The following is a 26799-nucleotide window of genomic DNA, read 5'->3' as shown; positions in this document are numbered from 1 at the left end:
CCTCAGTGAAGAGGGTAATTCACATCATATTTTTAGATGGAGGGTAAAGGCAACCACGTTAAAATAGGATGACAAAGAGGCTGGTAATATAGCAGTGTTGGTACAATTTCACACCTCTGAAATCACCAGACTCCTGATAGGGAGATAATGCATTTCAGTTTTCATGTTTTCCCAAAACAAATTCTGGTTTTAAATGCACCTTGAGCTATGATATCTCAAACAAACAAAGCTAGTAAACATTTCTAACAGGAGGTGCTGCTCCCTACACCTCTGGCGCCGGTTGCAGGTGGGCCTCGGCAGTGTGTCGTCCACGCCTGGCTCGCATCTTGGGGCTTGCTCTTGCAACGTGAGTGATGAGTCTCGGCTTGGGGAGCGGGTGTTTGTCTAGTCGATAGCTTCTTTGTTTTCCTCCTTCTTCAGGACTTCTGCTTTTGCTACTTCTCTGCCAGTTTAGTGGTCCTAACTACACACATTGTAGTAGTTAACCACTTTTCACTAGGTAAGTATGCATTATTTTAAAATTTACATGTGTGGATTAAACAATGCTCCCAGAATGGTGGAGTAAAGGCCTTGAAAATCTGTTCTTCCATAAAAACAATGAGAATATTGGCAAAAATGTCAAAATAAACTTTTTCAATAGTTTAGAAATTAACTAGAGCCTTGCAACAATGCAAGGAATTTTTTAAAATTAAAAATTTATTTTAATTGGAAGCGAGTTACTTTACAATATTGTAGTGGTTTTTGCCATACATTGACATGAGTCAGCCTTGGGTGTCCATGTGTTCCCCATCCTGAACCCCCTCCCACACCTCCCTCCCCATCCCCGCCCTCTGGGTCATCCCAGTGCACCAACAAGGAATGTTTTTTCAAGAAAAATGGCTGTGTCTTGGTGAGCTCTTGGTGGCGCTGTAACTTTCCCCGTTCTGGCCCTCCTGCCCCAGCTTGGCCATGACATTGAAACCTGCAGCCTCACAGTGAGGGCAGCTGTGTAGCTAGCAGAGGGCCCAGAAGTCTTTGAAGCTCCCCAGACCCTGTGCCCAGATCAGCGCACTATTTGGCAAGGCTGGCAGTTCTCTGGAAACCTGCACTCAAGGACTTGTCTTTATTTGACCTGACTCAGAGCTTACTCAGTGTAAACAGTCCTTCCCTGGGGTGTTTGTTGGAAAAAGTCAGTGGCAATTACTTAATATAACAGCCACACGGAGCAGCAATAGCATTTGGGGCAAACAAGAAAATGACCAAAACAACAGCAGGAAAGTCTAAGGAATAATGTGTCCAGAGGGGCTTTGGAAAGCTCAACACATCCTGGGACTAAAGCACGTCACCCACTGAATGCCTAGAAAAGGCCTGGGAAGGCCCAGTTCTCTCACTGCATGTCCTCCTCCTCCGCGAGCAGGAGGCGATGGGTGAACCCGTGTTGTAATCCGCCCGCCAGAGCATCGACACAGAACACAAGGCCCACAGCAAAGGCCGGGAGACCTGCTGCTCGAGGCTGCCAGGGCAATTTCAGCTCTGTCATTAGCAGCAACCAAGGCAAGTGACCAGAGGTGTCAGTGCACACATGTAACAGAGAACACAGACTTACATGATGAATTTGAAAGTGAAAGCGAAAGTCGCTTGGTCATGCCTGACGCTTTGCGACCCCATGGACTGTAGCCTGCCAGGCTTCTTTGTCCAGGGAATTCTCCAGGCCAGAATACTGGAGAGGGTAGCCGTTCCCTTCAGCAGGGGATCTTCCCAACTCAGGGATCGAACTCAGGTCACCCATATTGCAGACAGATTCTTCACCAGCTGAGCCACGAGGGAAGCCCACATGGATGAATTTAGCAAAGTCAAAAGCAGCAGTAACAACAAACAAAACGACTCCTTTGGAGCAGTGGAATGGTCTCACTTCCAGAACTGCCATATTTTATGTTAGGAAAAAAAGCAACAAAAACAGTTTTCAACAAAAAGTTTGGGATATCCATACCACAAAAGAATTGCCAATATAAATTCCCTGTGAGTAATCTGAGACATTAAATTTAACAGGCAAAGACATTAAATTAGTTATAGTGACTATGTCTAGGAACTAATATTATGCCTGGTTTGGAGTCTGTAGAACTAAGGAAGAGCATAAGAGTGATGTTATACCAAATAGATAGTATTAATAACAGATGATAGTTCTAAAATAGTACCAAAGAGAACTTCTAAAGTTGAGAAATAGGACTAAAATGGAAAACTTCCATGCAGGAACTCAACAACAGTTTGGGCTGGCAGAAGAAAGAGACAGAGAACTTGAAGATAAGTCAAGTGAGCTGATCTAGTCTCACTTGCTCAAGTGAGAAAAAAAAGGAAACAGAAAGAAAGAAAAACAAACCCCAACATACACATGATAGAGCCTCAAAGAGAGGAGAAACAGAAAGAGGTAGAGATAAAATTTAAGGAAGTAATGTCCCAACTTCCCAAATCTGATGAAAAACATTAATCTACACATCTATAAAGCACAAATAAATTCCAAGAAAGAAAAATTCAAGGTGATTTACACCTAAAAAAGTAAAACTATCAAAAGTCACATAGAATCTTGGAAGCAGCAGGAGAGAAGAGACTCATTGTGAACAATGTATCTACAATAATAGTAAAGCTGATTTTTCATCAGAAACCACATTGATCACAAAACAGTGGGACGACATATTCAAAGCACTGACAGATACACTCTGAAGAGTCAAAAACGCATTCAACAAGGATTTGCGCGAGTGTGTTCATTATAGCTCTTTGTGCTCAGTTGCTTCCGTTGTGTCCAGCTGTTTGCAACATCATGGACTGTAGCCCACCAGGCTCCTCTGCCCATGGAATCTTCCAGGCAAGAATACCAGAGTGGGTTGCCACTTCCTCCTCCAGGGAATCTTCCTGACCCAGGGACTGAACCCATGTCTCTTTCATCTCCAGTGTTAGTAGGCAGGTTCTTTACCACTAGTGTCACCTGGAAGCCTTATAGCTCTAGAAGTGAAAGTGAAAGTTGCTCAGTCGTGTCCGACTCTTTGTGACCCCATGGACTGGAATTCTCCAGGCCAGAACACTGGAGTGGGTAGCCTTTCCCTTCTCCAGGGGATCTTACACAACTGCCAAAATGTAAAAACAACTCAAATTTCCATCAAGAGATGAATGGATAAAAAAAATGCAGTATATTGATATAATGGAATTTTTATAGGGCTAGACAAAAGAAGGAAGTCCTGACATACTACACAGATGAACCGTGAAAAGTTTATGCTGAGGAGTCAGACACGAAGGACTGCATATTCTGTAATTCCATTTTCCTTGTCCAGAAAAGGCAGATCCACAGAGATAGAAAGCAGAACAGTGGTTCCAGGAGCTGGGGGGTGGGGAGGGAGTGGAGAGTGTGTGCTGAGGGTTAGGAATCTCCCTGAGGGTGGGCATGAAGACCTGCCTGATTAGAAGTGCTGATGGTTGGAAAGCCATGCAAATACACCAAAGCTGATTGAACTGTACACTTTAAAATTGCGAATTTTAGATTTTAAGAATGGAATTAAGTCTGGAAAGTATATCTGACCTGAGATTCTATAATTCAAAGGAGACACAAATATTGTCTTTCTCTATAAACTCTGTAGAAAACCAAGAACAATTTATCTAAGTTCTTGACTGAAACTTCAACTATACAGAACACAGCTGAGAGCCAAGTGAAAAAAAGCCAAACTACAGCATTCAGTATGCTCACTCAAGCTCACAGACTTGGCTCATCAGGTGTGCTTGCAGTCCTCACTTCTACTCTGTATAACATTTAACAAGTCTGGGGATCTAGTTTCCCAGAAATAAGAAATTTTAGGATAATAAATAAAATAGTAAGTGTTATATGATAATTACATCTCGATAAACAAGAATGTTGCAAGTTTATCTTCCATGCTATTGTTGTCCAGTTGCTCAGTTTTGTCTGACTCTTTGCAACCCCACAGACTGCAGTAGGACAGGCTTCCCTATCCTTCACTGTCTCCTGGAGTTCAGACTCATGTCCATCCAACCATCTCATCCTCTGTCATCCCCTTCTCCTCCTGCCTTCAGTCTTTCCCAACATCAGGGTCTTTTCAAATGAGTCAGTTCTTCGCATCAGGTGACCAAACATACAGGGTTGATTTCCTTTAAGATTGACTGGTTTGATCTCTTTGCTCTCCAAGGCACTCTCAAGAGTCTTCTGCAACACCACAGTTTGAAAGTGTCAGTTCTTTGGTGCTCAGCCTTCTTTATGGCCCAAGTCTCACATATGTACATGACTACTGGAGAAGCCATAGCTTTGACTAGACTGAACTTTGTTGGCAAAATAATGTCTCTGCTTTTTAATACACTGTCTAGGTTTGTCACAGCTTTTCTTCCAAGGAGCAAGTGTTTTTAAATTTCATGCCTGAAATCAGTGTCCATAGTGATTTTGGAGCCCAAGAAAACGAAGTCTGCTACTGTTTCCATTGTTTCCCCATCTATTTGCCATGAAGTCATGGGATCGGATACCATGATCTTAGTTTTTTGAATGTTGAGCTTTAAGACAACTTTTTCACTCTCCTCTTTCACTTTCATCAAGAGGCTCTTTAGTTCCCCTTCGCTTTCTGCCATTAGGGAGGTGTCATCTGCATATCTGAGGTTACTGATGTCTTCCATAATGACTATCAATGTAAAATATACACTTCATTAATAGAGCACCTATTTAATCGATCACCATCAGCTCTGGGTATTGTCTTACTCTTTAGTCTTTGCCAATCTGAAAGTTATAAAATAATATATTATTAGCTCAAATGCAACTTATTTGATTGAAATAAAGTGGCACATTTTTTCTTGTTCACTGGTCAGTGTTTCTTTTTCTAATTATTCATTCATATTTGCTGCCATTTTTATGTTATTCATCATATTGTTTTACTCATTTGTAAAGGTTCTTCTTAAATTATTAATTTTACCTCTTTGGCTGTCATATAGGCTGCACTTTTTCTCACATTTTTCTTGTATCAGGTGCAAATCACTAGTTTCTTTTTCATATTTATTAGTTTTTCCATTATAACTTGATCTTGGTATAATATTTAGACTTTACATTTTTAAAGATTATAAGACATTCTCCTCTACATTCCTCTTACAGATTTATGAATTTAAGAATTACCTGTTCCCTCTGAATCTGAAAGAACTACAGAATTATGAGTCTTGGTAGGGGATGGAGAAATTATAGACATCTGGCAGCTTTTCCTCCTAATTAAGTTGATGCACAATATGTAATTTTAGTTTTAAGTCTGACACTTTTAAAGTCTGACAACTGCATAACAGTCAATGTCTGCTATTTTTTAATTTAAACAAAGAAATACTATCAAAGAGAAGTTGTCACAGCTACAAAAGGGCTACTTTTTATAAGCTTTAATAGTTTTAGCACAATATTCAAATATGTAGTGAATTATTGCTTGCACATAAGTGGGTAAATTTATGTGCAGATAAGCCAGAACCTTGGAGATTCAAGAAGCACATTTCCTACTGTTACTGTTCAGTCACTCAGTCGTGTCCGACTCTTTGCGACCCCGTGGACTGCAGCACACCAGGCTTCCCTGTCCATCACCAACTCTCGGAGCTTGCTCAAACTCATGTCCATTGAGTCAGTGATGCCATCCAACCATCTCATCCTCTCATCCCTTTCTCCTCCTGCCCTCAATCTTTCCCAGAATCGAGGTCTTTTACAATGAGTCAGCTCTTCACATTGGGTGGTCAAAGTATTGGAGCTTCAGCTTCAGCATCAGTCCTTCCAATGAACACTCAGGACTGATCTCCTTTAGGATGGAGTGGTTGGATCTCCTTGCAGTCCAAGGGACTCTGAAGAGTCTTCTCCAGCACCACAGCTCAAAAGCATCGATTCTTTGGTGCTCAGCCTTCTGTATGGTTCGACTCTCATGTCCATACATGGTGGTGGTGGTGGTTTAGTTGCTAAGTCGTGTTTGACTCTTGCAACCCCATAGACTGTAGTCAGCCAGGCTTCTCTGTCCATGGGATTCTCCAGGTAAGAATACTGGAATGGGTTGCCATTTCCTCCTCCATATGTGACTCCATACATCCATACATGACTACTGGAAAAACCATAGCTTTGATATGGACCTTTGTTGACAAAGCAATGTCTCTGCTTTTTAATATGCCATCTAGGTTTGTCACAGCTTTTCTTCCAAGGGGCTTTCTAAGCACTTCTGATACAGACTCATATATAAATGATATAGAGACTTTTAATTTTATGTAAGAGTTGAACATAACTTGATATATCTTAATTTATATGATAGTCATCACAAGTTCTCTCTCCACAGTAATGGGTGTAAGTTCTAAAACCTATTTCTCTTTCTGTTGGGTACCTGAGCTACCAAATGGGATGAGTTTCCTCTTTGCTGTAGTTACATGTTAAAATATGTTAATGTAAAAAGAATGTATCACATCAAAATACAACTTAAGAGTTCATTTGGTTTTTATGAACACACACTTATGAGATTTACTCTTTATATTCTGAGTGCTATATGTGACTAAACTATAATAAAGTCCCCTAGGATTCAGTCTCTACTTGTACTTTTTATTGCTGAAAAATAATGGGAACACTTTCTACATGTCAGTTTCAAAATGCTAATAGTATATTCTGAATAGTCATAACTTTGAATAAGAAATAAAAAAGTTACAAATCTATTCATATCTTTATTGAAATTATATATATATTTTTGATTTTTTGAAATTATACTTTTATATTTAAAATCTCTTATTAGTAAGAAATATTGTAGATTTACTAAGTTTGTGTACAGAAAATATTTTCCTTACAACTATCTACTTTGAATTTTAATATCTTCATCTTCTTCCTGTAAATATTTATTTTTGGAAAAAATATTCAGTCAAAATGCATGTTGGGTTTCTTTTAAAACTTCATAGATCATCGACACTAAATTTGTTGCCCATAGCCTGGATGGCTGTCCTCATCTGGTCATCTCTCAACAGGTTTAAACATTTCAATTAACATTTTCTCTCAACCATTATTAATCAACCATCTGATTATAAGATATTCATTCATTTAACAAATACTTAGAGTGTCAGATAGTTTGATAGACCTTAAACACATAGATGTATAGACCAAAGTCTTTCGTTCAATGAACTGTCACCTGCTTAAATTACCTAATATGCTACTAACAAGGTATGGTTCTGATCATTGAATTAAATAGTTTACATTCTGAGAAAAGAAAGTCTAAAGCACCTGTATTAGTCAGGGTTCTCCAGAGGAAGAAACCCAAGATAGACAGGTGATAGATAGACAGATAGGGAAGAAACTGGCTCACAAGAGTGTGGTACTGTCAAGTCTGATTCTGCAGGTCAGGTCACATTAGCAGGCCGGATAGTCAGGGAAGAGCTGGTGCTGCAGTTAGTCTCAAGTCTGTCTGGAGGCAGAATTTCTTCCTAGGAGAATCTGAGTATCTTTCTCTTAAGACTTTCAACTGAGTCAGTGAGACCACCCACATTCTGGGGGCAATCTACTTTACTTAAAGTCTGCTGATTCAAATGTTAATCTCATCTAAAAATACCTTCAGAGCAACATCTGTGCTGATGTTTGGCCAAATATGTGGTTACTATGGCTGAGCCAAGTTGACACATAAAACTAACTACACACCTGAAAGAACAGTGAGTAACATAACTATTGTTGTTGTTCAGTCTCAGTCCTGTCCAGCTCTTTGCGACCCCGTGGACTGCAGCACACCAGGCTTCCGTGTCCTTCACCACCTCCCGGAGCTTGCTCAAACTCGTGTTCGTTGAGTTGATGATGCCATCCAACCATCTCATCCTTTGTCAATCCTTTCTCCTCCTGCTGTCTATCTTCTCCAGCATCAGGGTCTTGTCCAGTGAGTTGGCTCTTTGCATCAGGTGGCAAAAGTATTGGCATTTCAGCGCCAACATCAGTGCTTCCAAAGAATATTCAGGGTTGATTTCTTTTAAGATTGACTGGTTTTATTTCCTTGAAGTACAGGGACTCTCAAGAGTCTTCTCCAACACCACAGTTCAAAAGCATCAAATCTTCAGTGCTCAGCTTTCTTTATAGTCCAACTCTCACATCCATACGACTACCGGAAAAACCATAGCTTTGACTAGACTGACCTTTATCGGCAAAGTAATGTCTCTGCTTTTTAATATGCTGTCTAGGTTAGGGCATAAGTTTTCTTCCAAGGAGCAAGTGTCTTCTAATTTCATAGCTGCAGTCACCACCTGCAGAGATTTTGGAGCCCAAGAAAATAAAGTCTGTCACTGTTTCTATTATTTTCCCCTCTATTTGCCATGAAATGATGGGACTGGATGCCATGATCTTAGTTTTTTGAATGTTGAGTTTTGAGCCAGCTTTATCACTCTCCTCTTTCACTTTCATCAAGAGGCTCTTTAGCTCTTCTTAGCTTTTAAGGGTGGTGTTCTGCATATCTGAGGTTACTGATATTTCTCCCAGAAATCTTGATTCCAGCTTGTGCTTCATCCAGCCTGGCATTTTGCATGTTGTATTCTGCATATAAGTTAAATAAGCAGGGTGACAATATACAGCTTTGATGTACTCCTTTCCCAATTTGGAAACAGTTTGTTGTTCCGTGTCCGATTCTAACTGCTGCTTCTTGATCTGCAAACAGATTTTTCAGGAGGCAGGTAAGGTGGTCTGGTATTCCCATTTCTTTAAGAATTTTCCAGTTTGTTGTGATCCACACAGTCAAAGGCTTTGGCGTAGTCAATAAAGCAGAAACAGATGTTTTTGTGGAACTCTCGTGCTTTTTCGATGATCCAATGGATGTTGAGAATTTGATCTCTTTTGGTTCCTCTGCCTTTTCTAAATCCAGCTTGAACATCTGGAAGTTCACAGTTCATATATTGCTAAAGCCTGGCCTGGAGAATTTTGAGCATTACTTTGCTAACATGTGAGATGAGTACAATTGTGGGGTAGTTTGGACATTCTTTGGCATTGCCTTTCTTTGGGATTGGAAAGAAAACTGACCTTTTTCAGTCCTGTGGCCACTGCAAAGTTTTCCAAACTTGCTGGCATAGTGCGTGCAGCACTTTCACAGAATCATTTTTTAGGATTTGAAATAGCTCAGCTGGAATTCCATCACCTCCACTAGCTTTGCTTGCAGTGGTGCTTTCTAAGGCCCACCTGACTTCACATTCCAGGATGTCTGGCTCTAGGTGAGTGATCACACCATTGTGATTATCTGGGTCATGAAGATCTTTTTTGTATAGTTCTTCTGTGTATTCTTGCCACCTCTTCTTGATATCTTCTGCTTCTGTTAGGTCCATACCATTTCTGTCCTTTATTGAGCCCATCTTTGCATGAAATATTCCCTACTTTGTACGAAATGTTCTCTACAAGGCTCTACTCATCAGCAAAGCCCTCTGGGTCAGGGTATTCTACAGGTTGATCTGGCTGATCCTGAATCAGTGTAGATGTCAGATTCATTATAGATTCCACCTGGTCTTGAGAGACAATTTTGGTGTTATAATCCAGAACATTACTAAGCACATAACAACTCATGCTCTTTCTGGACTTATTGTCAAAGTTCTCAAAGAGTGGGTGAAAATATTTTAACTTCAAGACTGTTAAAATATTGTTGTGTCAACGGGTATCTTCAAAAGTCTTGTGAGTTTATGGTGAAACTGCACTACTGGTAGCAATATATTAATGGTTGAGTTTATTAAATATTTCCACTGTTGCTTCTAGAACTTTATCAACATAGTCCACAAGATCAGGGTAACACTTCATATTGAGATTAATGAGAGAGACTTGTAAAGATGCAACATCCTCTGAAGGCATGTCTTGTCTCGACTGTATTACTGTAGCCACCTACTGTGAATATATGTCAAGAAGTTTAATATCTGTTGGGATTCCAGGTCCATCTTCAGGGTGAGCAAATAAAGCTAATCTAGCAATTAAAGAAATGATTATTTTTTCACATTTACATATTGGTGTAACTCAGCACAAGCCCAAAGAAAAGGATTCAAAGTTTGAAGGTGAAATTCTTCAGGGAAAAACCTGAATAATGTACTCCATAAGACATTCCTGAGCCAAAGCATCTCTGCAGTTCACCACTTGCTCCAATATGCTGGTCAAAACAATCTGTAATGTTCCACATGTACACTTTTCGGCTGACTAAGGCACACCGAATTTCTTCCTGCTAAAATTCTCAGTTCTTGTCTTTCTTGTTCTCTTTTTTCTTTTTCTCAGTTCTGTTGCTGATGCTGCTTTCAAACCCAGAGCTTGTTCATTTCTGCAAAGCTGAGTAGTACAAAATCCATGGAATCACTGATATTACCAGTTGCTGCTTCAGCTGTCGGCTCTCCTTCTTCAGGTAAGATACCTGTGGTACACTGAAGTAGATAATAGGCATGGCAAGTCCCCTAAGCCTGCAGCAAGCAGCACCCACGTGGATCCTCCCACTGTCCTATATTTCTTAAAGGGACTAGACAAGGTGGTAAAAGTCAGGGCATGAACAATTGCAGTATTTTGGACATACAATTATTTTTCAGTAGTCACGTTTCAAAAAAATAATTTACTACACATGTTGAACAAAACTCTTATTTCCTAATCATATTTATGTATATATAATAGGCACTGAGACTTTCATTCCCCAAGTGGAATTGTCCTGATTAATAGAGATATAATATATGATTCCTACAATTTACCGAGTTAAATATTAATGGTTACAAAAGGCCCTTTCAATCTCTCTGGGTCTCAAAAATGAGAGGAGACTCCTGCTTCTTGACAAGATGAAATAACAGAGATTATATTTACCATTAAGTCTGAAACAACTGAAAAGCAGCCAAAATGTATGAAACAATAATTTTAAGACCCTGGAATCAAGCACTGAAGGACCGTGACCACTGAAAGACGAGAAACAAACATAAGTTGGCCCAGCTCACCCACCAGAGAGGTGGGAGGGGAAATCCAGGCAGGAGCAGGGCGTCCCCCCGGGGTTCAGGAGATGGAGCTGACGGCTCGCCTTAGTGAGTAGATAAACTAGCCAAACGGAGCGAGAGAAAAGACTGCAGACACAAACTACCAGCATCAGAAATGAGAGAGGCGACGTTACTTCGGATTGTACTGGTAATAAAAGGAAAATAAGGGAGCATTTTGGATTACTTTATGCCAATAAATTGTATATCTTAGATAAAAGGGACAAATTTCCCCGAAAAGGGTGAATTCTTTGGATGACAAAAAAGAAATAGATTACCCGAACAGTCCTGAATAATGTACCTACTGATGAAACTGAATTTTTAGTGACCAAGCAAACAAAACCTTCTCACAATGGAACCACCAAGCTCAGATGGCTTTTTTGGTGATTTCTATCAAATATTTCAGGAAGAAATATTATTTTAAACCTTTTAAACTAAATAACTTCTAGAAAAAATAAACAAAAGATCTTGTTTGACCTGTTTCTTAGGTATGATATCAAAAGCATGGCCCATTAAAGAAAAAAGTGGATAAATTTAAGCTAATTAACATAAAACATTGATGCTGCTTGAAGGACTACTAGGAGAATAAAAATAGAAGCCAGGGAGAAATTATTTGCAAGTCATGAACTTGTACCTAGGCTATATAATGACCATTCAAAGCTCAATAATAAAAAAAACCAAAACAACCAACTACAAAATGGACGAAAGATTTGAACCACAGAAGAAGTCAGAGTGGCAAGTAAACACATGAAAGTACATTCGATACCGTTATTTACTGGTTAAGCACAAAGTTAAACCACGGAAGGTTGGCTACAGGTAAAAAGACCAACTGGAACTCTCACTTGGGTGGTGGGCAGGCGGAAGGGGAGGGCAAAATGGTATAGCTGCTTTGGAAGGCAATTTGCAGAGTTTCTAAAAGATGAGCACACAACTTCAGTGTGTTCAATCATTCTACACCTAGGTGTTTACTAAGAAAAATAAAAGCATATGTTAACACAAAGTCATGCATGAATGCTCAGGGCAGCTTTATATGTCATAGCCAGAATTGGAAGCACACATGTGTCTATCTGTAAGTGAATGGATAACCTGTTATACAGTCCCACAATGGGACACTACTCAGCAATAAAGAGGAAAGAGGTGCTGACATATGCTGGTAAAATGATGTCTTGATATAATCAGGCTGATGAAACAATCCAGACAAAAAGTGTACACATTGGATGATTCAACTGATATAAAATTCTAGAAAATGAAAACTACTCAATTGTGATGAATTTTTGCCTGGGTACTGGAGGAGGGGAGGGCCACAGGGGAGAGATTAAAAACCAGCAGGAAGAAACTTCTGGAAATGATGGACACATTTATTATAATAATGAGTGGTGCTTTCCTGAGTGAATACAGATGTCAAAATGTTAAACTGTACATACTTGATATGTGTGTTTATGTTATGTCAATTATGGGCTTCTGTGGTAGCTCAGATGGTAAGGATTCAGCCTGCAGTGCAGGATGCTGGGGTTGGATCCCTGGGTCGGGAAGATCCTTGGAAGAAGGGAATGGCTACCCGCTCCAGTATCTTGCCTAGAGAATTCCATGGACAGAGGAGCCTGGTTGGCTGCAGTCCATGGGATCACAGAGTCAGACACAACAGAGCGACTTAGGTTTTCACTTTCACTTTCTTATACCTCTGTAAAACTGCTTAAAAAAAAACCAAAAAACAAAAAAACGAATGTGGCTCTATAGCCCTTTCTCTCAGTATCTTGTAAAAACTAGGGTTTGAAGAATAGGATCACAGTCTGTAGTATTGTTGAATGAAACTCAAAATCATGAAATCTTATGTTAGAATAAACCCAAGGCCTTTGGTAGATCAATTTCCCAGTCAAACAGAAATTCTTTGTATATCATCTTAGGTTACAGGTTACCTAGTATTTCCTTAGTCTGTTTAACTCCAGAGCATTCATTATTTCATTGTTATTTGTTTGAAAACCCATATGTTGTGAAGAAATCTGCTTCCTTCTGACTTTTCTTTACAGGATATTGTGTTTAATGCCTACTGAATATATGGTATTTAGTGGTAGAAAAATAATAACTTGATCCCTTGGACAATTTTTTTTTTAATTTTATTTTTTGCTAGAAAGGGAACTTATAAACCACTTGCTCTGCCCTTTATTTTGCCTGCAGAAAAACTAACACTTGCAAGTGTACACAGCAGGCCCAGTTCTGCCAAGTCCTCCTGTCAGTGTACCCCAACAACTCTGTGCAGAACCTGCCTGTGTGATGGAAAAACATAACTTGACCAACACAGTCTAAACAGATGCTCTGTCATAAAATGCAGTCCATTCCGACCCCCTATTGTGGAAATGGAGTCGCTCAGAGGTAGTCTTTATTCCATCCAGGAATATCTGACACCACGGTGTCTGACTTGCTTTCTTTTAAAATAATTTGTATACATGGAATCTTAGCAGTCGTTTCATTATTGCTATACAAGGAACTTAATGTTCTTCATTATTTAGAAATAATTTGCATCAGCTCAGTTCAGTCGCTCAGTCATGTCCAACTTTTTGCCACCCCACGGACTGCAGCATGCCAGGATTCCATGTGCATCACCAACTCCTGGAGTTCACCCAAACTCAAGTCCCTTGAGTCAGTGATGCCATCCAACCATCTCACCCCTTGTCATCCCCTTCTCTTCCTACCTTCAATGTTTTCCAGCATGAGGGTCTTTCCAAATGAGTCAGCTCTTCACATCAGGTGGCCAAAGTATTGGAGTTTCAGTTTCACCATTGGTCCTTCCAATGAATATTGAGGACTGATTTCCTTCAGGATGGACTGGTTGGATTTCCTTGCAGTCCAAGGGACTCTCAAGAGTTTCCTCCAACACCACAGTTCAAAAGCATCAATTCTTCGGCACTCAGCTTCCTTTATAGTCCAACTCTCACATCCATACATGACCATTGGAAAAACCATAGCCTTGACTAGATGGACTTTGGTGGCAGAGTAATGTCTCCGCTTTTTAATATGCTGTCTAGTTTGGTCATAACTTTCCTTCCAAAGAGCAAGTGTCTTAATTTTATGGCTGCAGTCACCACCTGCAGTGATTTTGGAGCCCAGAGAAATAAAGTCAGCCACTGTTTACACTGTTTCCCCATCTTCCCCATCTATTTGCCATGAAGTGATGGGACCGAATGCCATGATCTTAGTTTTCTGAATGTTGAGCTTTAAGCCAACTTTTTCAGTCTCCTCTTTCCTTTGCATCAAGAGGCTCTTTAGTTCCTCTTCACTTTCTGACATAAGGGTGGTGTCATCTGCATATCTGAGGTTATTGATATTTCTCCCAGCAATATTGATTCCAGCTGTGCTTCACCCAGCCTAGCATTTCTCATGATGTACTCTGCATATAAGTTAAATAAGCAGGGTGACAATATACAGCCTTGACATACTCCTTTCCGAATTTGGAACCAGTCTTTTTTTCCATGTCCAGTTCTAACTGTTGTTTCCTGACCTGCATACAGGTTTCTCAAGAGACAGGTCAGATGGTCTGGTATTCCCATCTCTTTAAGAATTTTCCACAGTTTATTGTGATCCACACAGTCAAAGGCTTTGGCATAGTCAATAAAGCAGAAATAGATGTTTTTCTGGAACTCTCTTGCTTTTTCAATGATCCAGCAGATATTGGCAATTTGATCTCTGGTTCCTCTGCCTTTTCTAAAACCTGCTTGAACATCTGGAAGTTCATAGTTCTATAATTTGCATAGAAATAATTATAAAACTTACTGTAAACAGAGCATTGTTATGAAAGTAGCTTTCCAAGGCCCCAGCTACCAATCCCATCACTGAATTGCACACTTGAATGTTTTACTCCTTTCAAAATATTCTGAACAAACATTGGGGCTTCCCCTGTTATTCCAAGTTAAAATTGTGACTTCCCTTAGCCAGGAACCCCTCAAGTATCTAGAGCATCACAGTGTCCTTGTGGACGGAAACACTGCCTCACATTTGCATGGTGTCTGTAAAATGACCACTTTACTTGGTGCACATTATGACTAGTTTTTGGCACCCAGACTAAAAGCATTTCTGAATGGTTTTAGAAGAACAGTCAGGCCATTGTGACAGAAGGGCTATAAGACATTAAAGAAGAGATCTCACATAATGTCATGAAAAGTTATCTGCTACTAAATGCTCACTAAATTCTATTTTAATAGAAATACAATTTATAATTCTTAGAAGCTTAACTTGCAAAACAATAAGAATTTTGTAAGTCTTTGTCAGTTCTGTCATTAATTAACTTTTCAGGTGTGTTTACTGTTTCATGAGATGAAGTAGATGAACTATCTTACAAATCAGATCTGGAGCATCCCATTACCATGGTGACATCCAACCCATTCAGGACTGTCCAAGGCATCAGATGAGGCCTAAGTTCACTTGCACTGATTGACTCTTCCCAAGTATTTGGATAGAACTTGGCCTCCACAGGAGAGTTATATAGTGTTCTTTCCCATTAAAAATTCTGACATTTTATGTTGTTTAGGCATGCCCAGTGACCTAGGAAAAGTGAATGTAATATACTCTGTAACTAGCCAATTTAGCAGGAATGCTCTTTCAAAGAAATCAGTCATGTCCAAAACTAAACTAATTTCCAAGATCTTTCATTTTGATTATCCAACCAAGCTCAATGGAGGCCTAAGCACATGGGGAAGAAGGAAAAGGCAAACACTCACGGCAGGACCCTGTTTGTTCTCACTGATCCCAGAGCGGGTGACCACTGGCACTTTCCGAAGGAAGACTCCAAGGAGCCTCAGTCCGCCACGGCGGATGTCACCGGGGGAGGTAAGGAGGGCACCTGCTCCTGGGCGCGGAGTCTCAGTCACATCTCTGGGCAGAGGAGAGGGTCTTCCCTGCCCGGCCTTGGCCTCCACCTGTGTTTCTCTTTAATCTTTCTGTGGGGATCCTTCCCAGCTTCCGACATTTCTCTCATATGCAGCGAGGAAGTGATACAGTGAGGGACTGCAATGCTGGCAACAGCGTTGATTCCTCCCGGGTTTCAGGTGTGAACAATACCGAACACTGTCGAGGCAAATTTTAAAAAATTCTGAATGTGTCTCTCCCTTTTTCTTTCCACGATTAGCACATTTTGCTCAACTGTGAGCCTACCTGGTAAATTATATGAAGCATGTTCTGCTTCCACTCAGGACTTCTGAAACTTTTTGAAGATTATAAATGTAGTTAATACTCTGACATAACCAAAAATGTTTCTCAAGTTTTGTCTTTACACAGTGATCATTGCAGTGTTAAATTGTGTGTGTAATCCTGTATACCTGTGTTGAAGAGTCTTTCAGCCCTAAGATCCTCCATACCCAGACCAAAAACTCCAAATCCAAAGCAATCCAATCTAATTGATATTTCGCTGGGACCACAAATGGTAGGCAGTCCAGGAAGCAAGTATTTTTCAACCTGAAAGTCACATTCAAATCAGTCAAAAGAAAAGCCTTGAAGGGCCTTTAATATTTTTTGGGACGTTTTCAAATTTGGAAATTCTTCTCTGGTATTGAAGTAAGCATTAAGGTAAATACAGCATTAGAAATTAATTTTGAAATACATGATGGATTATGATTTGTAAACAATTAGAAAAATTCTAGTAAGCTAGCATTTTCATATGCACTAGAGAATGCATTGTTATTCTAGGAAACTCTGAACTGAAAAAATAAATTCTGTATGTATTATTTATAAATATTTATGATGATTTATGAGTATTATCTTTTCTGGTGGCTCAGTTGGAAAAGAATCTGCCTGCAATGCCTGAGACCCAGGTTCAGTTCCTGGGTCGGGAAGATCCCCTGGAGAAGGAAATGGCAGCCCACTCCAATGTTCTTGCCTGGAGAATCCCATGGACAGAGGAGCCTGGTGGGCTACAGTCCCTGGGGTGGCAAAGGGTCAGACACGACTGAGCACCTGAGCATATGGTTATTTATGTTACACGTGCGTGTGTTCGAAGTCGTTTCAGTTGTGTCTGACTCTTGTGACCGCATAGACTGTAGGCTGCCAGGCTCCTCTGATACATGTGTATGTGCAAATAGAAGATTCGCCCACAACAGTAATATCTTTATTTCATTATTTCATTATAAACATGCAAATAGCAGATGAATGCTATATTTTATAAAATCTCAAATAATTTAAGGGCGACATCTCCCTTGATGAGGGAAAACTGCCTTGTTTGTTTTTGTCTGTGCCATGTGGCTTATGGGATCTGAATTTCTTGACCAGGGATTGATCCCAGGTGACAGCGGTGAAAGTGCCAAGTCCTAACCACTGGACTGCCAGGGAATTTTCCAAAATTGCTTTTTATGACCATAAACTTTGCATTTGCTGAACCTATCTTCCCATCAGCTCTGCTTTCTCCCGCCTTCATGCCCAGGGGCTGAGGTGTCCTGGAGGGTGGATTTAGGTGCCCGCCAGCAGCCAAGGGTGACTCTGGGGGACCTAGGGCCCCCGAGCCCTCATTTCTTGCTTGTGGAGTCAGTCTGCACCTGTTTCCTAGGAGCTGGCTTCTGTCTAAGGACTTTTGACATGCCCACGTGCAGGTGCGGAGACAGTGAGAGCATTGGCTAAAGTGTATTTAGAAAACCATCCCCGGGCCCTTCTCCAAACACATACACTGCTGATTCACATTCTGAAATTACACCTCTAATTATTTAAGTACCTATGTAATTAAACTACATGGCACATTTCACATTATAAATTACATAAGTCTGGGAAAGACTGAGGGCAAGAAGAGAGGAGGGCAGCAGAGGATGAGATGGTTGGACGGCATCGCTGACTCAATGGACTGAGTTTGAGCAAGCTCCAGGAGATGGTGAAGGACAGGGAAGCCAGGACTGAGTGCTACAGCTCATGGGGTCACAAAGAGTTGGACACGACCTAGAGACTGAACAGCAATAACATACACAAATGTAAAATAATATATAGAACTATGTGCGTGTGTACATATAAGTATGTGCATATGTAACTACGTTTGCACAAAATGATAAAGTGTGACCAGTGTCTGTGTTTATCCTGCTGTCTAGACTGTGAGTTGCATATGTGGAGATCACACCTCTTCTCTTCTGTAGTGTACCTCTGAGTTTACAACAGTGCAGCAGGCGCTCAGCGAGCAGTTGTTGAATGGGTTGTTCAGTGAGTGGATGAGAGGGGATGAGAGGTTGTCAGTGGTGGGCAGCCTTCTTATGCACAGGCTGCACCTCAACTGTTGTGAAGTCTGATATTAGAAAGTCCTTCCTTGCTCCAGGATTCTGTTGGTGGGATTCTTCCATGTGACGGTCCTTCATATTTGTAATGATAGCTGCCCTCTGAGCCCCAGCTATCCCAGCAAACAGAATGAAGGACATACCACATGGGGTTTCCTGCTTCTAACCATGGTGGGGGTGGATTAAGTTGCTGATAGTATTTGGATCAAATTATTTGATGCTGATGTGATTGATCACAGAATCATTGAGTGATTCTGTATGGTTTTGTTGGAAGAGGGTGTTTGCTATGACCATTGGGTTCTCTTGGCAAAACTCTATTAGCCTTTGCCCTGCTTCATTCTGTACTCCAAAGTCAAATTTGCCTGTTATTCCAGGTGTTTCCTGACTTTCTACTTTTGCATTCCAGTCCCCTATAATGAAAAGGACATCTTTTTTGGGTGTTAATTCTAAAAGGTCTTGTAGGTCTTCATAGAACTGTTCAACGCCAGCTTCTTCAGCATTGCTGGTTGGGGCATAGGCTTGGATTACCGTGACATTGAATGGTTTGCCTTGGAAATGAACAGAGATAATTCTGTCATTTTTGAGATTGCATCCAAGTACTGCATTTCAGACTCTTTTGTTGACCATGATGGCTACTCCATTTTTTCTAAGGGATTCTAGCCCACAGTAGCAGATATAATGGTCATCTGAGTTAAATTCACCCATTCCAGTCCATTTTAGTTTGCTGATTCCTAGAATGTTGACGTTCACTCTTGCCATCTCCTGTTTGATCACTTCCAATTTGCCTTGATTCATGGACCTAACATTCCAGGTTGCTATGCAACATTGCTCTTTATAGCATTGGACCTTGCTTCTATCACCAGTCACATCCACAACTGGGTATTGTTTTTGCTTTGGCTCCATCCTTTCATTCTTTCAGGAGTTATTTCTCCACCGGTCTCCAGTAGTATATTGGGCACCTACCGATCTGGGGAGTTCCTGTTTCAGTGTCCTATCTTTTTGCCTTTTCATACTGTTCATGGGGCTCTCAAGGCAAAAATACTCAAGTGCTTTGCCATTCCCTTCTCCAGTGGACCACATTCTGTCAGACCTCGCCACCATGACCTGTCCATCTTGCGTGGACCCACACAGCATGGCTTAGTTTCACTGAGTTAGACAAGGTGTGGTCTGTGTGATCAGATTGGCTAGTTTTCTGTGACTGTGGTTTCAGTATGTCTGCCCTCTGATGCCCTCGTGCAACACCTACCGTCTTACTTGGGTTTCTCTTACCTTGGTCGTGGGGTATCTCTTCACGGCTGCTCCAGCGAAGCGCAGCCGCTGCTCCTTACCTTGGACGAGGGGTATCTCCTCACGGTCACCCCTCCTGACCTTGAACACTGAGTAGCTCCTCTCGGCCCTCCTGCGCCCGCACGGCTGCCACTCCTCAGGTGTGGGGTAGCTCCTCTCGGCCGCCGCCCCTGACCTTGGGCGTGGGACAACACAAGAGAAGACTCTACACATGGACTTCACCAGATGGTCAAAACCTAAATCAGATTGATTATATTCTTTGCAGCCAAAGATGGAGAAGCTCTATACAGTCAGCAAAAACAAGACCAGGAGCTGACTGTGGCTCAGACCATGAACTCCTTATTGCCAAATTCAGACTTATATTGAAGAAAGTAGGGAAAACCACTGGACCATTCAGGTATGACCTAAATCAAATTCCATATGATTATACAGTGGAAGTGAGAAATAGACTTAAGGGACCAGATCTGATGAACTATGAATGCCTGATGAACCATGGATAGAGGTTCATGACATTGTACAGGAAACAGGGATTAAGACCATCCCCATGGAAAAGAAATGCAAAAAAGCAAAATGGCTGTCTAAGGAGGCCATACAAATAGCTATGAAAAGAAGAGAAGCGAAAAGCAAAGGAGAAAAAGAAAGATAGTCCCCTCTGAATGCAGAGTTCCAAAGAATAGCAAGGAAAGATTAAAAAAAAAAAGCCTTCATCAGTGATCAGTGCAAAGAAATAGAGGAAAACAACAGAATGGGAAAGACTAAAGATCTCTTCAAGAAAATTAGAGATACCAAGGGAACATTTCATGCAAAGATGGGCTCGATAAAGGACAGAAATGGTATGAACCTAACAGAAGCAGAAGATATTAAGAAGAAGTGGTAAGAATACATAGAAGAACTGTACAAAAAATATCTTCATGACCCAGATAATCATGATGGTGTGATCACTCACTTAGAGCCGGACATCCTGGAATGTGAAGTCAAGTGCGCCTTAGAAAGCATCACTAGAACAAAGCTAGTGGAGGTGACGGAATTCCAGTTGAGCTATTTTAAATCCCGAAAGATGATGCTGTGAATAATCATATTTGCTGGTACTCAATATGCCAGCAAATTTGGAAAACTCAGCAGTGGCCACAGGACCAGAAAAGGTCAGCTTTCATTCCAATCCCAAAGAAAGGCAATGCCAAAGAATGATCAAACTACTGCACAATTGCACTCATCTCACACACTAGCAAAATAATCCTGAAAATTCTCCAAGCTAGGCTTCAGCGATACGTGAACTGTGAACTTCCAGGTGTTCAAGCTGGTTTTAGAAAAGGCAGAGGAACCAGAAATCAAATTGCCAATATCTGCTGGATCATTGAAAAAGCAAGAGAGTTCCAGAAAAACATCTATTTCTGCTTTATTGACTATACCAAAGCCTTTGACTGTGTGGATCACAATAAACTGTGGAAAATTCTGAAGGAGATGGGAATAGCAGACCACCTGACCCGCATCTTAAGAAACCTGTATGCAAGTCAGGAAGAAACAGTTAGAACTGGACATGGAACAAAAGACTGGTTCCAAATTCGGAAAGGAGTATGTCAAGGCTGTATATTGTCACCCTGCTTATTTAACTTATATGCAGAGTACATCATGAGAAATGCTGGGCTGGAAGAAGCACAAGCTGGAATCAAGCTTGCCTGGAGAATTATCAATAACCTCAGATATGCAGATGACACCACCCTTATGGCAGAAAGTGAAGAAGAACTAAAGAGCCTCTTGATGAAAGTGAAGGAGGACAGTGAAAAAGTTGGCTTAAAGCTCAACATTCAGAAAACTAAGATCATGGCATCTGGGCAAACAGATGGGGAAACAGTGGAAACAGTGTCAGACTTTATTTTTGGAGGCTCCAAAATCACTGCAGATGGTGATTGCAGCCATGAAATTAAAAGATGCTTACTCCTTGGAAGGAAAGTTATGACCAACCTGGATAACATATTTAAAAGCAGAGACATTACTTTGCCAACAAAGGTCCATCTAGTCAAGGCTATGGTTTTTCCAGTGGTCATGTATGGATGTGAGAGTTGGACTCTAAAGAAAGCTGAGCGCCAAAGAATTGACGCTTTTGAACTGTGGTATTGGAGAAGTCTCTTGAGTCTCTTGGACTGCAAGAAGATAAAATCAGTCCATCCTAAAGGAGATCAGTCCTGGGTGTTCATTGGAAGGACTGATGTTGAAGCTGAAACTCCAATACTTTTGCCACCACATGCGAAGAGCTGACTCATTGGAAAAGACCCTGATGCTGGGAGGGATTGGGGGCAGGAGGAGAAGGGGATGACAGAGGATGAGATGGCTGGATGGCATCACCAACTCAATGGACATGGGTTTGGGTGGACTCTGGGAGTTGGTGATGGACAGGGAGGCCTGGCATGCTGTGATTTATGGGGTGGCAAAGAGTCGGACATGACTGAGCGACTGAACTGAACTATGGTTTTCTGTGATGCTCTTTCTTGTGGTGACATTTTTAGCCTTAGGAGGCATTTGTCTTGACTGCATTGGGTCTTCTGTTCCTTCATATACATTTTAGAACTGACTTACTAAAGACCACCAAAAAGAAAAAATGCTCTCAGGATTGTGATTGGTATTGAACTAAACTTATAATTTATTTGTATGGAAAATTTAATGATTTTGCCTTCCTACCCTTGAACATAATGCATTTTTGGGTCCTTTTAATGAATTTTGATTAAATGATATCATTTTCTCCATAAGAATTTTACACATAATTTGTTAGATTTATTTCTAGATAGCTCATAGTTTTATTGCAATTATTTATGTAGCTCTTAGAAATTGCATTTAACTGTTGTTGGTGTTTACAGCAGCAGTAAGTTCTATAAGATGTTGAGTGTAAGCCTGAGGTGTTTCTGAAAATCTTTGTTAGGGTTCTAGTCTTTCTCTGAAAGACCGCCTCCACCTGTTCCTCTACCTCTTAAGTGAGCACTAAAAATACCTCTTGGAATCAAAGTTAAAGAGTGGGTATATGTTTTGGACTTAAAAACAATGAAACTAATTTATGACCATGGCTATCGAATCTGAGAAAATAGTAGAAATATGGAACTAGGAAAAACATCTGGAGTTGTGCATGTGTTCAAGGGCTGTGTTCTGGAATACAGCAGGGCCCTTGGGAACAGCACAAGGAAAACCGCTACTATTTTTCAGTGACTGTCTCAGTTCCAAGTCACTTAAACTCACAGTAGCATCTTATTTATTGGCATAATTGCAGCAAATTTAGAAAGCAAAGACAAAGAAGAAAACAATCTTCAGTAACTGGGCAAACTCTGGAGAACCCACTGATAACTTACATGCCTTTCTATCAGTTAGCAACTGGTGTTTGAAACAGAAATGTTCACTTCCTGTAGCATATTATTGACTGAAAGTCAATAGATCTTGGCTGTTCAGTGGGTGAGCTGAACAGCCGTGAGCTGGCTGGGTCAACACTTCCCCTGCAATGACCGAAGCCTGGACGACAAGCCCCACATCAAGCCTCTGGTACCATCATCTCTGCTGCAGTCCTACTGGCCAGCAGGAGGCACTGGCCAAGGCCAACAGCCATGTGGAGAAAGTACACCTGCCTCTAACATAAGGAGCTGCAAAGTCCCCTGGCAGAGAGTGCGCATACAGAAGGAGGTGATGGTTTGGAGCCATAGTTCAATCTACCACAGTGTATTTGTGGTTTCTGGTCCAACAGTAGAACGCTATCATATAGTACTGTTGGTTTGAACGCATATGGTCTCACCACTTCAGTGTTCTACTGATGGATGGGGCAGGAAGACGGGTACATTTTTAAATTCCATTTGGTTGACTGATGTACCTGTATATTTGCCTATAGATTGGGCTGACTCCGCAAGTCCTGTGGAGGCTCCATAAATGATTTTACTTGCTGTTTGTTGAGTGAAAATAACCGTCTACTTGCATGTCTGAGCACTTTTTGCAGATGTAAGATTTCTCACCAAGTGCACCATCTGATATGATGTCTGAAATCCCATCCCTTCTGGCCTCATTATTTTGGATCTTAAGCATTTCTGGAGACTGCAAGTCTTTAGGTCCTAAGCTGCTGACAACCTGATGATGAGAAGTGGCTTTTGAGGAGCTGACAGCAGCCCCAGGGAGGCTGGGCTTCCTACTCTGTCTCATGCTAGGCGGGCTTGTCCCGTTTCATCTTGAACAAGCACACCTTTCTCCGGAGAGCTGCTCTCTGTTGTGTGTACAAATCAATAGACCAATATGAAGAATTGGGGTTTAAAAAATAATTGTGGATTCTTAATTGGAACAAGTGCTAGAAGGTGGCAAGGTCACTGAGCTGGGAAACGCGCTAGCGGATCCCACTGCAGAGAAGTTGCAGGATTTGTCCTGCCCAAGCGCTAGTCTCAGCTGAATCATCATGTCATCCTTCCCATGACTTCGCCACTCTGATGATGATAAAGGAAGCAGGATGGTTTGACATATCAGCAGCACTAATGAGGCATCCCTGACATGAACAAGATAATACCGTCTCAAAATCACTGCGGAGGGGAATTAATAGAAGTCAGATGATTTCGTGTGGGCTGCGTCCAAGCTCATTGGGACAACCGAGTCCTTCCAGATGTTAAGTGATGAATAAATAAAGCAAGTCTGACGGAGTCCAGGCTGTGACTGAGGAACTGGTAATTTGGCAGAGAATCTGGTCTCACATTATCACTTGTGGATGTGATTTTTAAGTAACCTTGGGAAACACTTATGAGTTAAGCAACGGTTTGTGCCCTTGAAACTTCTGGGCTATTCTCAGCTCCTAAGTGCTGGCGTGAGCAGGAGGTGAGCGGAGTGGACGGGAGGCCTCGGATCCGAACAGTGGTAGAAGTGGCAGCAGGCTCACAAGGAAGAAGACTCCGTTTTAACAGATCTACATCACGTTCTACTAAAATCATCTTTGCAGTAGATCGTGTTTCCCCGCTAAGCTGTAAACTTCGTTTGCTCTGCTCGGAATCGTGCCCCCAGAGGCCGGCAGGGCTGCGGGGGTCAGCAGCGATTCGCGGGTGGGGGCCCGGGCACGAAGGCCAGGCGGAAGAGGCTGCCGTGGGCGGGCGGGGCGCAGTGGGGAGCTCTCACGGCTTCTCGGGTCCCTTCAGCTCGGTCTTGCCTGAAGGGGCACAGGGCTGGGACGAATAGCCGTAAAATAAAATAAAGCGATAAAATGAAAACAAAAATAAACCATGAGATTGCTTCGGTCTGCGGGGACAGGAGCGGAGGTCTGGAAGCGGGGAACCAGCCGGGCTGCTCGTCTGTTCTCAGGCTCACGGTCACACACGTGCCCTCCCACCCCAAGTGATGAGCCCTCTGACCTCTTATTTACTTACAGGGCAATCACCCTTCACTCCCCAGAACACCCAAGCACCCAGGTTACAGCGCACGATGGTAAAGCTACCCCTGCAATCCAAGTCAGCAGGAATTTGAAGGAGTTCTTGTTTTAACTCAGGGAACCCAGAAAGCTTTTGCAGTCCAACCAAAAATCTCAAAAAGTTTAAATGATTGCTTCTCTGCCTTACTTTTAAAAGTATAACATATTTGAATTGTATTTTATTTTTGAGAAATAGTTTTATTCACTAAAGAGAATGCTTATGTGTTTTAGCAAAAGAACATTTACACAAAACACAAATCCTGATTGTATTTCTCAAACTTATAAAACAATGTGCCACTCTGACAAATGCCACAGTTTATGAGCTTTCTTAATGATGTTTTACATTTTCAAACAAACAACATAACTAAAAACAAATCAAAGCAGGAGACAAAGCAACTCATTTCCCCCCAGACATTCTCTCTTACTCCTTTGAGAAGTCTGCATTGCATGATTTGACCCCTAGCAAACCTGTGAAGTGGCTGAAGCTCTATTTCCATCTTTCAGCTGAGCCACAAGGGAAGCCCCATTTCCATCTTTCAGCAGAGCAGGAACAAATTACTAGAACCAACCAGAGACTCAACACTGAGGCTCTGCATGGGAGTAGGACCCTGGTTTTAAATTCCTGGCTCAGCCTACTGTGGTTTCTAATAATTGAAGTTGAATGTTATGGGGTTGAATGAATTCCTGTCACTAAAATGTGAGGTCAATAGTGAGATGTCTCCTGGAAACATCTCTTTACTTTTAAAATAAAGAATTCCTACAGTGACTTTTTTCTTACAGTCATTATTTCTAATTCAGGTTAATGAAGGAACTTGAGTATCTACATTTTTGACTGTGTATATTTAAGAATTTTTTTTTTTAATAAAGGGATCTTTTGTGTTCATAGCTAGCAATCAAGCTAAGCCTAGAGAGTAATATGAGAGCCAGTTACCTTAAAGAAGTGACTTTTTCTTCCCTTAAATGATGATTAGGAATATAGAGAAAAATTGTAAACAAAATCATTTATGCAGGTCAAGCAGCTGAAACTCATGACGATGAGCACACATGTGGAGAGCAGCCCAGAGTCCCCACGAGAGGCTGTCAGTGTCCCTTCTTAGAGGGCTATCTTGAAAGAATCTACAGCCTCCTGCTAAATAGCAGAGTCAGTCCTTTCACTGCTTGTGGGGCCTCTGTGTTCTGCTTCTGCAGCTGTGAACTGACTCCCCCCCGGGGCTGCTGTGGGCCCCACTTCTCAGCTTTAGGTTAATCCCAGCACACAATGTCCTGGGTGAGTGGCTCTAGAGTTATCTGAGACAAAATGCAAACATGTTGAGTGAGGGGAAGGAGAAGGAAAAGGTGGGCCCAAAAGTGAGGAAATACACTGATTGAGAAAAATATGGAGTTAAGAGTAGAACCAAATTTTTCAACACTTACTTGGAAGTGTCAGAGGAGAGGAAACTTCTCTTTCAGCTTTTCTGCTACCATCTCTAATTGCATAGCCTCTCAAAGAGACCTTCTTAGAAAATCCCACTTCACAGAGAAATTAGCATCCCCATGACTTATCCCACTGTTTATATGAAGAAGAGTAATGAACATTGTTGAGTAATAATACAAAAGTGATGGGTAATATTTACTGAGCACTTACCATGTGCAAGATACTATGCCAGATACTTTTCTCGCACCATCTGTCTCATTTAATTCCTACAATAATTATAAGAGGTAGACATCATCATCCCTACATCAGGGACAGAATAAATAGAATTCTGGAATTCAGACCATGGCTGGTCTGACTCCAAAGGTTACTATTTTCTCTATATATGAATGCTGCTCAAACTGTTGGATAGGGGTCGGGGGTGAACACGGGCTGTGCATTAAGGCAGGTACATCTTGAAAGGGCAATTCTCTTGAAGGATTTGGTGAAAAGGTTTTGAATTTTTGAGCTCT

At 41.3% G+C, this 26799-nt stretch overlaps 1 pseudogene; it reads right to left on the bottom strand.

The window, feature by feature from the left end:
- LOC110132707 (vacuolar protein sorting-associated protein 35-like) overlaps nt 1-26799 on the bottom strand; it is a 60669-nt pseudogene that overhangs the window by 9162 nt on the left and 24708 nt on the right.

The sequence above is a fragment of the Odocoileus virginianus genome, chromosome 1, assembly GCF_023699985.2.
Source record: "Odocoileus virginianus isolate 20LAN1187 ecotype Illinois chromosome 1, Ovbor_1.2, whole genome shotgun sequence".
NCBI classification, from domain to species: domain Eukaryota; kingdom Metazoa; phylum Chordata; class Mammalia; order Artiodactyla; family Cervidae; genus Odocoileus; species Odocoileus virginianus.
The sequence above is the reverse complement of the archived record's forward strand: the minus strand, read 5'-3'. Positions and strand labels throughout refer to the sequence as shown.